The following is a 12279-nucleotide window of genomic DNA, read 5'->3' on the forward strand; positions in this document are numbered from 1 at the left end:
GTTACCATCAAAGTTCAACTGCAACTAACCCGTTTGTGGAATATTTAGGCAACAATAATCTGTACCAATTAATTGATCAGCCAACCCGTTACAAAAACAACCAGATACCATCTCTACTAGACTTGACAATCACTAACAACCCAGGACTGCTAGTGAATACTGATTACCTGCCCCCCATTGGCGCTAGCGATCACCTCTGTATTTCCCATGACTTGCTAATAAGTCAACCACCAAACAACTGCACCAAACGAACGTATACCGACTACAGCAGGGTCAGGGAAATACTACAGGCGGTTGCATGGGATCAAGTGACTAACAGTGATGATATAGAGCAAGCCTGGCTAAATTTCAAGAACGCCGTCCTCCATGTTGAGCAGCTTTGTACTTCAACGTCTTTTGTCAAGGCACCTAGAACACTGCCTCACATAGATCGACCCATTAAAAGAGCCATGAACAGGAAGAAAAAGGCACTTTCGAAGTACAAGAAGTGTGTATGCACATGACACTGGGAGCATTATGCCAGAGCCAGGAATAAGTTGAGACATCTAACTAGGCATTTTATGGCAGAATATGAGGAGAAGATAGCCTTTAGTATAAAGGAAAACCCTAAACGATTTTGGAGGTATGTGTCCAAGAAAGATAAGAACAGGCGATCAATACCATTCTTATTCAACGCTGAAGGGAAAAAGTTGGAAGACCCAGAAGCTATAGCAAACTTGCTTAACACTACCTTCGCTTCGAACTTCTCCTCAGACTCATCAGCTGAACCCTCATGTCCTGACCCCAGACATATCGAACATCTTATGCCGAAACTCATCATCACGACTGAAGAGGTTAAGAAAAGACTATCAAAGCTGGACCCTAACAAAGCCAAAGGACCAGACGGCATCCATCCCAGGCTGCTCAAAGAAATCTCTGATATAGTCACCGAACCGCTCTGCTCCTTGTATAATCTGTCTTTGAAGACAAAGAAACTACCACCTGATTGGCGTACAGCAACAATAACTCCAATATTTAAGAAAGGTTCCAGAAGCCAGCCAGAGAACTACCGGCCCATAAGCCTTACCTCAGTCGTTGCTAAGCTGATTGAAGGAATTGTCAATGATGCCGTTATAGCTCACATGACAAGGAATGGTCTCCTTTACAGCGGCCAACATGGCTTTAGAAAAGGAATGTCCATTGAAACGAACCTGATCCAAGCTTATGAATCAATCACTGAGGTTATCGAATCGGGATCCCCTGTAGACGTGTTCCTACTGGACCAGGCAAAAGCCTTCGATAAAATGTCCCACCGGTACCTGATGATTAAACTGTCAGCATATCACATTGATGTAGACGTAGCCCAGTGGATCCATAGCTTTCTGTCTGATAGAATCCAGATTGCTGCAGTCTACGACCACAACGGAAACCTCGTGTACTCGGCACCAGTAAATGTCAAAAGTGGTGTGCCACAGGGAACTAAGTTGGGCCCGACTTTATTCAACCTCTACATTAACGATGCTCCTGAGGTTGTCCAGAATCTGCTGGAATTATATGCAGACGATTCCAAACTCTTTGGACCTGCCGCTTCTGACGAAGACTGCAATGCCCTGCAACAAGACTTAACAAACCTCTGCCAATGGGCCTCAACTTGGACACTAGAGTTTAACCCAAGCAAATGTAAAGTTTTACATCTTGGACTGAACAACCCTTGCCATAGCTACCATATGTTGGACTCTACTGGTGCTATAACACCCATCCAAAGCGCAGAGGAAGAACGTGATCTCGGGGTAATCATAGATAATAAGCTGAAGTTCCATAGTCACTGCCGAACTCAAGCCGCAAAGGCAAACAAGATCCTAGGCCTAATCAAGCGATCAGTGACTAGTCGCCACCCCAGGGTCATTAAGAAGCTTTACACAGCCCTTGTCCGCCCTCATCTTGAGTTTGAGATGGCAGTTGCAAACCCCCACTTTAAATGCGATGCAGAGTTGCTTGAAAAAGTCCAGAGAAGAGCTACTAGGCTCCCATTTGCCAACCAACAAATCCCATATGAGCAACGCCTAGAAAAGCTTGATTTGCAAACTCTGACCTACCGTAGACAAAGGGGGGACGTAATTTTGGCATATAAGTTGATGAACAGCAGTGTTATCAAGCCCATTCTCGAACAGGACCAGTCTAGCAGAGCGCGAGGTAACCCCATAAAACTCCGCCAAAGATTCAGCAGAAAGCGTGAGAAATACAACTTCTTCACCAATCGCGTTGTTCCGTTGTGGAATTCACTGAGCGATTCAACTGCTTCCGCAGCTTCAGTTAACAGCTTCAAGACTGGCGTTGACCATGACTGGAGGAACAAGCCATGGAGGACGCAGTGGGATGAGCCTGCATCCACCACTAGGGTCTATTAGTGTGTGATATTCAATTGTCCTGTATACGTGTAGGATGTGATGATCCACTAATGAATTGTGCAACGAACTCCTGTCAATACTACCTGGCGACATCTACAGGTTCCTGCAACCTTAGTCGCTAGAAGATGCGATTTAAGGTAATTTAAGGTAATTTAAGGTTTACTACACAACAGGAGAAAAACTGTTGTCAGTGGTGAGTTTTGACAGATGGTCTGAACAGCTTCTTTGAATGTCCCCTATAGTATTTTGAGAGATTGGCAAATGAATTGGGGGGGGGGGTCTTGTGAAATAAGCTTATTTGTCATAAAATGTTTTAGAGGTAATTGCTTGGCAAGAAAAAAAAGGAGAGCAAGAGAGAGAAGATGAAGAAAAGGACTGTCATCCTAATCCAATAATTGAGATAAATGTGCACTTGAACAAGGTTTTAACCTTACTCATCTATCCAATTACCTAGGACAAAACAGTATAACCAACCCATCAACCAAATCAAAATGTCCAAATCCGTGCAAAGTTGTCATCAATAAATGTAAGTCGTTGTAAATTTACAAGCAAAAGCACCTTAAATCTAGCAAAATATTTCCAAGTAATACCTTTCATTAGGCTCATCAGAAGAAATACCACTTGCCTTAACGGGTTTCGAGGCTTTACATTCTTTACCCGGCACAGTGGAGCCTCTACCATAAGATCTTTATGGTATCCCTATATTAGGTAAAACTTGTGAAATACATGCATACTATTAAAACTATTCGAAAAATACAAACAAAATGAGATTGGTTCTTTCCTTAGTGACATCCCATAGGTCAATGAAAGCAAAGACAATTCTGGAACAAATAAAAACTGGTCCAGATGTGAGCTATAAAATAAAGTGTTTTATTGGTATCTGGAACCAATTGTAGATTTAAAGTCCTTCAAGCTGGTTTGAAAACAATGTACAAATTCAAAATTCCAAAAAAGAAAAGTGAAAGAGAAATTATATTAAAATATCATTCAGTATTTCTTTATAATTTTTTGTATATTTAAAGTTCATGATACAGAAAACTAAATTTTTTAAATTGCCAACCAATTTTATTGGCAGAAAAACCGCTTAAGATCAGTTTTTGGCTAAGCTTTTTACATCTATTTTTAAAAATCTGTGTAATTACTGAAAATTCTTGCATACCTAAATAATTGGGAATAATAACCCAAATAAGTAATATTTGAATGTATATTACTTTCAAGGAATGGAAAATTAATTACTTCAAAATTAAAATCTTCTGTTTTATTATATATTTTAAAAATTAATTTATTATTATCTGAAATATTAATATTTAAATCTAAGAAATGGTCAGAGTGTCCTGTCCCATAGCTAGGATCCAGAATTAACTCTTGTGGATGAATGTTTTTTGAAATCTCAATAAACTCCGCAAAATTTATTACTAAGAGATTGTCCAGGTATCTTTTATTATTTGAAAGGTTATATTTTACATTGCTTGGGCTATTTTACTTATCATATATTCATATTCTAATTGACTTAAAAACAAGTCCACTATAAATAGACTAGCATTCCCACCCAGAGGAATGGCAACAATTGGTTTATATAAATTACCATCAAATCTTATAAAAGTATTGAACAGAACAAATTCCAATAAATCGCATACCATATCCAAGCTATAACATCTAGAACTAATAGTACTTCTAAAGAAATTCGTCCATCGGGCTTTTTTATTAAAAGTATCAATTTTCAAAAATCCAATATTAGACAAAAGAAAAGATATCTTAATGATGATTTTCAATTTTTTAAATACTAAATTAAGTGACAGGTTTGTATACAGAGTAGTAAAATCAAATGAATCGACTCTTTTAGCTGAAACAATAGCCAAAGAATCTATCACTTGTAATGAATTATTAATACTCCAATATGGATTAAAGTTAAAAAAATTTTTAATTCCGGAACAATATGCTTTAAATTTATTTCTAATTTCTCCTAAAATTAAAGATATGTCAGTGGCCGCAATTCTGGTTGGACACCTTGCTGCCCCAGCAATAAAACGGGGTTTTGGTGGATTTTTATAAAATTTCACTGTCCAATATAAGAAAGGAAAATTTTATCATTATCATTAGTTTTAATATTGAATTTTTTCAAAATTCTTTCTTCTATATTTTCAATTAAACTATTCTCCTCTATATGAGCCTTTTCGTATGTATTTGTTGTTTATAACTCTTTTGATAAAATATCACAGTAGATTTTCTGACAAATTATGGCAAAATTATTGCTAGCTTTATCAACTGGTACAATTACAAATTCATTCTGTATATTAGCTATTGCTTGTTTCATATTTGCATTATAAAATATTGAATTCTTCTTAGAATTATTTGGATTAATTCTATATATGCTATTTTGTGCACTAGTCAAAATCAAGTTCATCCAATTCTGAAAACTTTCTTTAGTAATTTTCTCCTTCTTGCACCATTTATCAATAAATAAATTTAAATCATTCTTTAATCCCCTAAGAATACCTGCTGGCTTTATGTGGTAGGAAAGACGGAATTTAACCCCCATTTTCATTATATTTTGAAGATCAAGATACTTTATAATGGGCAAATTCCCCATTACAACATGTTTGTAAGTTTGATCCACATACAGTAAAAATTGCTTGCAACTACAAACCGGTTTCCAATTACTCTCCCTGTCAAGTTTTTTAAGTATTAAATTATAGTTAAAAATCATTTGACAAATCGTTTTGACCAAAACACAGGGAGACCTACTGGATATAGTTTCCTTTAAGAGTGCTAGGACAAAGTTTGCATGAGATGCAGTCTTCTTGCAGTTCGAATGGAATTTACACTGGTTGCCAACAATGATTCCAAGATCCCTTTCTTCATCCACACTTTACAGTTCTTGGATGTTGTTTATAGCTGGATTGACCATAGTATACTTAAAACCTGGGTCGGACTTGCCAAAATGAATAACACTAGGCTTTTCAATATTAAAGCTCATGTGTCATGTTGTTGCCCATTTTTGAACACGGTCAAGATCTGCTAATAGTGAATCATGATTGACTACACCAATCAATTTTGAGTTGTCAGCATAGAGAGTTAGAGAGATATGATTTCTAGCTAATTGGCAAACATTATTTATATAGATGTTGAACAGGATAGGTCCCAAGACCATAGCATGTAGTGTACCACTGGCGAATCCATATCTCTCAAAGAGGATCGAACCTCCTTTAGTAGCAAAAAGCCTCCGTTTCTCCGTTTGAGCAGTAAGAAATACTGAGATCCAGTTCACCAGGTCTGTATTTAATTCCACTTGAGATAAGTTTTTTGTTTAAGTGTGGATGTGGAACTTTGTCAAATGCTTTTGCAAGGTCAAGCAACAAGACATTCACAGGTAAGCCCTGATCAATCAGGCCTGTTATAACAGCATATGTCTCCAGCAGATTTGTTTCTACAGACTTTGTTGGTTGAAAACTATGTTGGATGGGCGATAGTATCCCATTAAGCTTGAGGTTCTTCATGACAGAGTCATTTAGCATTCTGTGCAGGATTTTAGCAACAGCAGAAGTTATGCTTGTGGGATGGTAGTTTTCTGCACCGGCTTTATTTTGCTTTTTGAACAAAGGGGTGACAAGTGCTGTTTTCCAATCTGCTGGCACTTCCTTTGTACATAGGGAGACTTTGAATAATTGGGAGAATGGCTTGGCAATGTCATCAGCAACTTCTTTTAGAAGACATGGACCTATCTGGCCCAACTGATTTGTTGACATCTAGCAATTTAAGTTGTTTGAGGATATTTGAACTATGCATCTTAATTGGCTCAATTGGATGGTGGATTTGTGTAGGGTCAACATTGGGTAGGTATGTATCTGATATGCTACTGAAAACAGACATATACTGGCGGCTCAGTTCATCTGCTTTTTCTTTTACATCTGTTAGTTCAGCTCCTGAAGCAGTTAGTTTAGATATTGATCTCCTACCGGGGCTTTTACATGGCACATATTGCCAAAATTTCTTTGGGTTATGCTTGCATTCTGTGGCTAGTGTGGCTTAATGGTGCTGATAATGTTTCTTGGTTAGATTTCTCAACCTATCTCTTTTGAATTTCTTGTACTGGTCTGGACTGCCAGTTGCTTTGTAGTTTTTCCTTTTGATCTCTTTTTTTTATTGACCTGCTTCTTAATTTCCTTCATCAAGTATGGAAGAGTCTTTGGCTTTCTCCTGTAATATTAATTAAAAAAACGTTTTCCACAAAATAAGTTTTTCAAAGAAAAGTAAAGAACTCCATTAAACAAAAAATGAGCCAAAATAAAATCAAATAATCTACCAAGCGTGAAACTACCACAAATCAGCATCAATAAACAAATGAAACCCAAAACGAACAGAAATTACAATAAATAAGCAAGTCAAACTCAAAACGAGCAGAAATTAACATAAGTTGGGTGCAAAACCCCTATGCCTTCCCAAGGCCAGAACAAAATTTGCACTTTACTGAAAAAAATGTAAATGTTTTAATTTTTATAACTTTAATAAATCAAATGATTTCAATATTTTGATTTCTAAATATAAGTATGTGTATATTAAACTGACAAAGCGCAGTCATTTGAATTTTTTCAGTAAAGTGCAAATTTTGTTCTGGCCTTGGGAAGGCATTGGGCTTTTGAGCCCAATTTATGTTAATTTCTGCTAATTTCAACTATTAAAAAGGGCTCGGAGGGGGATTATCATCCTAAAAGACCTAATTTCAAGAACTTTCAACTACATTGAACAAAATGGATATCTCAAAATTTTGATTGGATGTGTTTGGGAAAATGGTGGGCGTGAGAGGAGCGTTAGTTGCTCTCCAATCACTTTCAACTATTGAAAAGGCTCTAGCCCTTTCAATTTCCAATTGAATGAGCCCTTTTTAAGTTTCTACGCTTTCAATAAAAACCTAATATGCCCCAGGGCATAACTACCGCCCTGGGCTCGGTGGGCGGTGGGGGGGGAGGGGTTGTCAATCTTAAAGACGTAATTTTTGAAACACCCAACTGTGTTCAATAAATGACTATGTAAAATGTGTATGGGATGTGTATGCAGATAAGAAGAGAGTCAGAGGGGTGTTAGTTGCCGTCAACTAACTTTTGACTATTAAAAAGGGTACGAGCTCTTTGAATATCCAATGGAATGAGCCCTTTTTCAAGTTTCTACGACAAAGATTTCAATAAAAACTTTATATGCCCCCATGGCATAACTTATAACCCTTGGGGGGAGTGTACTGCTCAAAGATATAATTTCCTGAACTTTAAACTGCGTGGAACAAAATGGCTATCTCAAAATCTTTATTGGAGGTGTTTGGGGAAATGGTGGGTGTGAAAGAGGTGTTATTTGCTTTCCCATCACTTTCAACAATTAAAAAGGGCACTAGCCATTTCAATTTCCAATCAAATGAGCCCTTTTTGAAGTTTCTACGACAACGCGTTATGTAAAAACCTTATATGCCCCCTGGGCATAATTTACAACCCTTTTTCTGAGGGGTGTGGGGGGGGGGGTTGTCATCCTCAAAGACCTAATTTCCAGAACTTAAAACTACGTTGAATAAAATCAATATCTAAAATACTGATTGGATGTGTTTTGGGAAAACATGGGCGTGAGAGGGGGGTTAGTTGCCCTCAAATCACTTTCGAATATTTAAAAGGGCAGTAACCCAATGAATTTCAAGTCGATTGAGCTCTTTTTCAAGTTTAAACGACAAAGATTTCAACATGAACTTTATTTGCCCCCAGGGCAAAACTTATAACCCTTGCCCTGAAGACTGTGGAGGGATTGTCCTGCTCAAAGGTATAATTTCCTGAACTTTAAACTGCGTGGAACAAAATGGCTATCTCAAAATCTTTATTGGATGTGTTTGGGGAAATGGTTGACGTGGAAAGGGTGTTAGTTGCTTTTTAATCACTTTCGACAATTAAAAAGGGCACTAGTCATTTCAATTTCCAATCGAATGAGGCCTTTTTGAAGTTTTTACAACGACGCGTTATATAAAAACCTTATATGCCCCCCTGGGCATAAAATACAACCCTTGCCCTGAGGGCTGGGGGGGGGGGGTTGTCATCCTCAGACCTAATTTTCAAAACTATCAACTACGTTGAATAAAATGGCTATCTAAAATATTGATTGGATGTGTTTGGGGAAAAGATGGGCGTGAGAGGGGGGTTAGTTGCCCTCAAATCACTTTCGACTATTAAAAAGGGCACTAACCCTTTGAATTTCCAATGGAATGAGCCCTTTTCAAGCTTCTACGACAAAGATTTCACTAAAAACCTTATATGCCCCCAGGGCATAACTGATAACCCTTGCCCTGAAGACTGTGGTGGGAGTGTACTGCTCAAAGGTATAATTTCCTGAACTTTAAACTGCTTGGAACAAAATGGCTATCTCAAAATCTTTATTGGATGTGTTTGGGGAAATGGTGAGCGTAAAAGGGGTGTTAGTTGCTTTCCAATCACTTTCGACAATTAAAAAGGGCACTAGCCATTTCAATTTCCAATCAAATGAGCCCTTTTTGAAGTTTCTACGACAATGTGTTCTATAAAAACCTTATATGGCCCCTGGGCATAATAAACAACCCTTGCCCTGAGGGCTGTGGGGGGGGGGGTTGTCATCCTCAAATACCTATTTTCCCGAACTGAATAAAATGGCTATCTCAAAGTTTTGATTAGATATGTGTGGGGAGAAGGTGGGCGTGAGAGGCGGGGAACTTGCTCTCTAATCACTTTTCGACTATTTAATACGGCTCTAGTCCTTTTAGTTTTTAATCAAATGAGCCCTTTTAGAAGTTTTTACAACAGCGTTCTCCATATAAAAAAAACCTTATTTGCCCCCAGGGAATAACTTACAACCCCTTCCCTGAGGGTTATTAGGGAGTGTCCTCCTCAAAAACATACCTTCCGATTGGATATCAACTACGCTGAACAAAATGGGTATCTCAAAATTTTGATTGGATGTGTTTCGGGAAATGGTGGGTATGGAAGGGGTGTTAGTCGCCTTCCAATCACTTTTGACTATTAAAAAGGGCCCAAGCCACTCCAATTTCCAATTGAATGAGCCCTTTTCAAAGTTTCTACGACAACTTCTTTCATACAAAGTGCCCTGCTCTAAAGGAAAAAAACAGTAAATAATACAATGTGCCAACATTGCTTATGTGCCCCCAGGGCATAGCTTAAAACCCTTGCCCTGAGGGTTGTGAGGGAGTGTCCTCCCCTTTACTTAGTCCCCGTTTCTTGTCTTGTTCTCGAGTGTCCCTGTTCTTTACTTAGGCAGCGCGATCGTGCTGCCTATGATTTATACAACAGCTTTCTATATAAACCTTATATACCCCCAGGGCATAACTTACAACCCTTGCACTGAGGGCTCTGAGGGGGTTATCATCCAGAACGTTCAACTACGTTGAACAAAATGTATATCTCAAAATTTTGATTGGATGTGTTTTGGAAAATGGTGGGCGTGAGAGGGGCGTTAGTCGCTATCCAATCATTTTCAACAATTAAAAAAGGTACTAGCCCTTTCAATTTCCAATTGAATGAGCCCTTTTAAAGTTTCTACAATAACGCTTTTAATAAAAACTTTATACAAGAAAGATTCCAATAAAAACCTTATTTGCCCCCAGGGCATAACTTATAACCCTTGCCCTGAGGGTTGTGGGGGAGTGTCCTCCACAAAAAAATATTTTCTATCTGGAAATCAACTACGCTTAACGAAAAGGCCATCTAAAAATTTATATTGTATGTGTTTGGGGTAATGATGGGCGTGGGGGGGGCAAGTTCCCCTCCAATCACTTTCGACTTTTAAAAAGGGCACTAGCCCTTTGAATTTCCAATCGAATGAGCTTTTTTTTAAGTTTCTAAAACGCCTTCTATAAAAACCTTATATGCCCCCTGGGCATAACTTAAAACCCTTGCCCCGAGGGTTCTGGGGGAGTGTCCTCCTCAAAAACATTTTTTCTATCTGGAAATCAAACTTTGCTGAAAAAAATGGCTTTCTCAAAATTTTGATTTGATCTGTTTGGGGAAATGATGGGCGTGGGGGGGGGGCTATGCGCCCTCCAATCACTTTCGACTATAAAAAAGGGCACTAGCCCTTTGAATTTCCAATCGAGTGAGCCTGTTTTGAAGTTTCTACGACAACATCTTCTATAAAAACCTTATATGCCCCCAGTGCATAACTTAAAACCCTTGTCCTGAGGGCTGTGGGGGAGTGTCCTCCTCAAAAACATAATTTCTATCTGGAATCAACTACGACGAACAAAATGGCTATCTCAAAATTTCGATTGGACGTGTTTGGGGCTATTTTCCCTCCAATCACTTTCGACTATTAAAAAGGGCACTAGCCCTTTGAATTTTCAATCGAATGAGCCTGTTTTGAAGTTTCTACCACAATGCCTTCTATAAAAACCTTATATGCCCCCAGGGCATAACTTAAAACCCTTGCCCTGAGGATTGTGGGGGAGTGTCCTACTCAGAAACATATTTTCTATCTGCAAATCAACTCCGTTTAACAAAATGGTTATCTCAAAATTTTGATTGGATGTGTTTGGGGGAATGATGGGCTGGGGGGGGGGCTAGTTGCCCTCCAATCACTTTCGACTATTAAAAAGGGCTCTAGGACTCTCGAATGAGCCCCTTTTGAAGTTTCTACGACGACCCCTTCCATATGAAGTGCCCTGCTCTAAAGAAAAAAAAATGATACATTGTGCCAACATCTTTCTTATAAGCCCTCAGGGCAAAACTTAAAACCCTTGCTCCAAGGGTTGTGGGCGAGTGTCCTCCTCAAAAACACGTTTTCCATCTGGAAATCAACTACGCTGAACAAAATGGCTATCTCAAAATTTTGATTGGATGTGTTTTGGGGGAATGATGGGAGTTGGGGAGGGGGGCCTAGTTGCCCTCCAATCGCTTTCGACTATTAAAAGGGCACTAGCCACTCCAATTTCCAATCGAATGAGCCCTTTTCGAAGTTTCTACAACAACTCCTTTGATACAAAGTGCCCCGGTATGGAGAAAGAAGAAAAAAAAAAATAATACACTGTACCCCCATTTTTCTTTACTTAGGAAGCGCTATCACGCTGCCTGTGATACAGAAGAATTGTTATCTTGGATTCTAACTAAAGTTAATTTGAAATTTTTTCATTGCTCCTCTACTGATCCCTGCAAAAGCTCACTCCAATTCACCATTTTCAGTTCCCTCCAGATGGAATTGTAATCTTTGAAAACCCTTTTAATAAATCTATTAGTCATAGTCTTTTGATGGAGCTGTATTTCTATAGCTGTATATCACTCTTACCAATAAGATTTGCCAAACATTGCAAATCTTATTGACTTGCCAAAAATTGTTTTGACCATATCAATAGCTTCTGGTAAAGGTGATGTTTCTCCTATTGTCAGTTTTTTACACTTTGCAATCCTCTAAGATACTAAGTATGATACTAGCAATGTTAAAGATGGAGTAAAAGCTATTTTTGGAACATTTGATTTTGTTTAATGTACTCATCCAATTTTCTTTGAAAATTCTGGCAACTTGTTAACATATTAAGAATGCATAATTTAATTTTTCCGTTTTGACACTATCATTAGCAAAAACTTTCAAACAAAACAAACACGTAGGTTTTCCTACATTATCAGTGTAACAACACTTGTAAATCTGAATGATCAAGAAGATGGATTGTATTTTCAACTTTAGATTCTTCTAAGGTTTAGAGGATTTTCTCTTATAGCCATTCAAGAACTTATCCATTTTTATCCACAACCTAATACTGCTAAGTTAAACTGATGTTAATATTGTCGGGTTTGGAGAGTTAATGGCATGTGCGTAGAGTCTCTGTACAAACAATTGTATTGCATTGTCTATGCAGTATTGTATTTTTTCTAGACAATACAGTCTC

General features: G+C 38.2%; 1 protein-coding gene across 1 annotated transcript in view; it reads left to right on the forward strand.

Annotated features, from left to right (window-relative positions):
• EMC1 (ER membrane protein complex subunit 1) overlaps window positions 1–12279 on the forward strand; it is a 102445-nt gene that overhangs the window by 8672 nt on the left and 81494 nt on the right. The gene's annotated exons all lie outside the window — the stretch shown is intronic.

Source organism: Artemia sp. Qi Xiang Cuo, chromosome 8, assembly GCF_049724085.1.
Source record: "Artemia sp. Qi Xiang Cuo chromosome 8, ASM4972408v1, whole genome shotgun sequence".
In the NCBI taxonomy this organism is placed as follows: Eukaryota; Metazoa; Arthropoda; class Branchiopoda; order Anostraca; family Artemiidae; genus Artemia; species Artemia sp. Qi Xiang Cuo.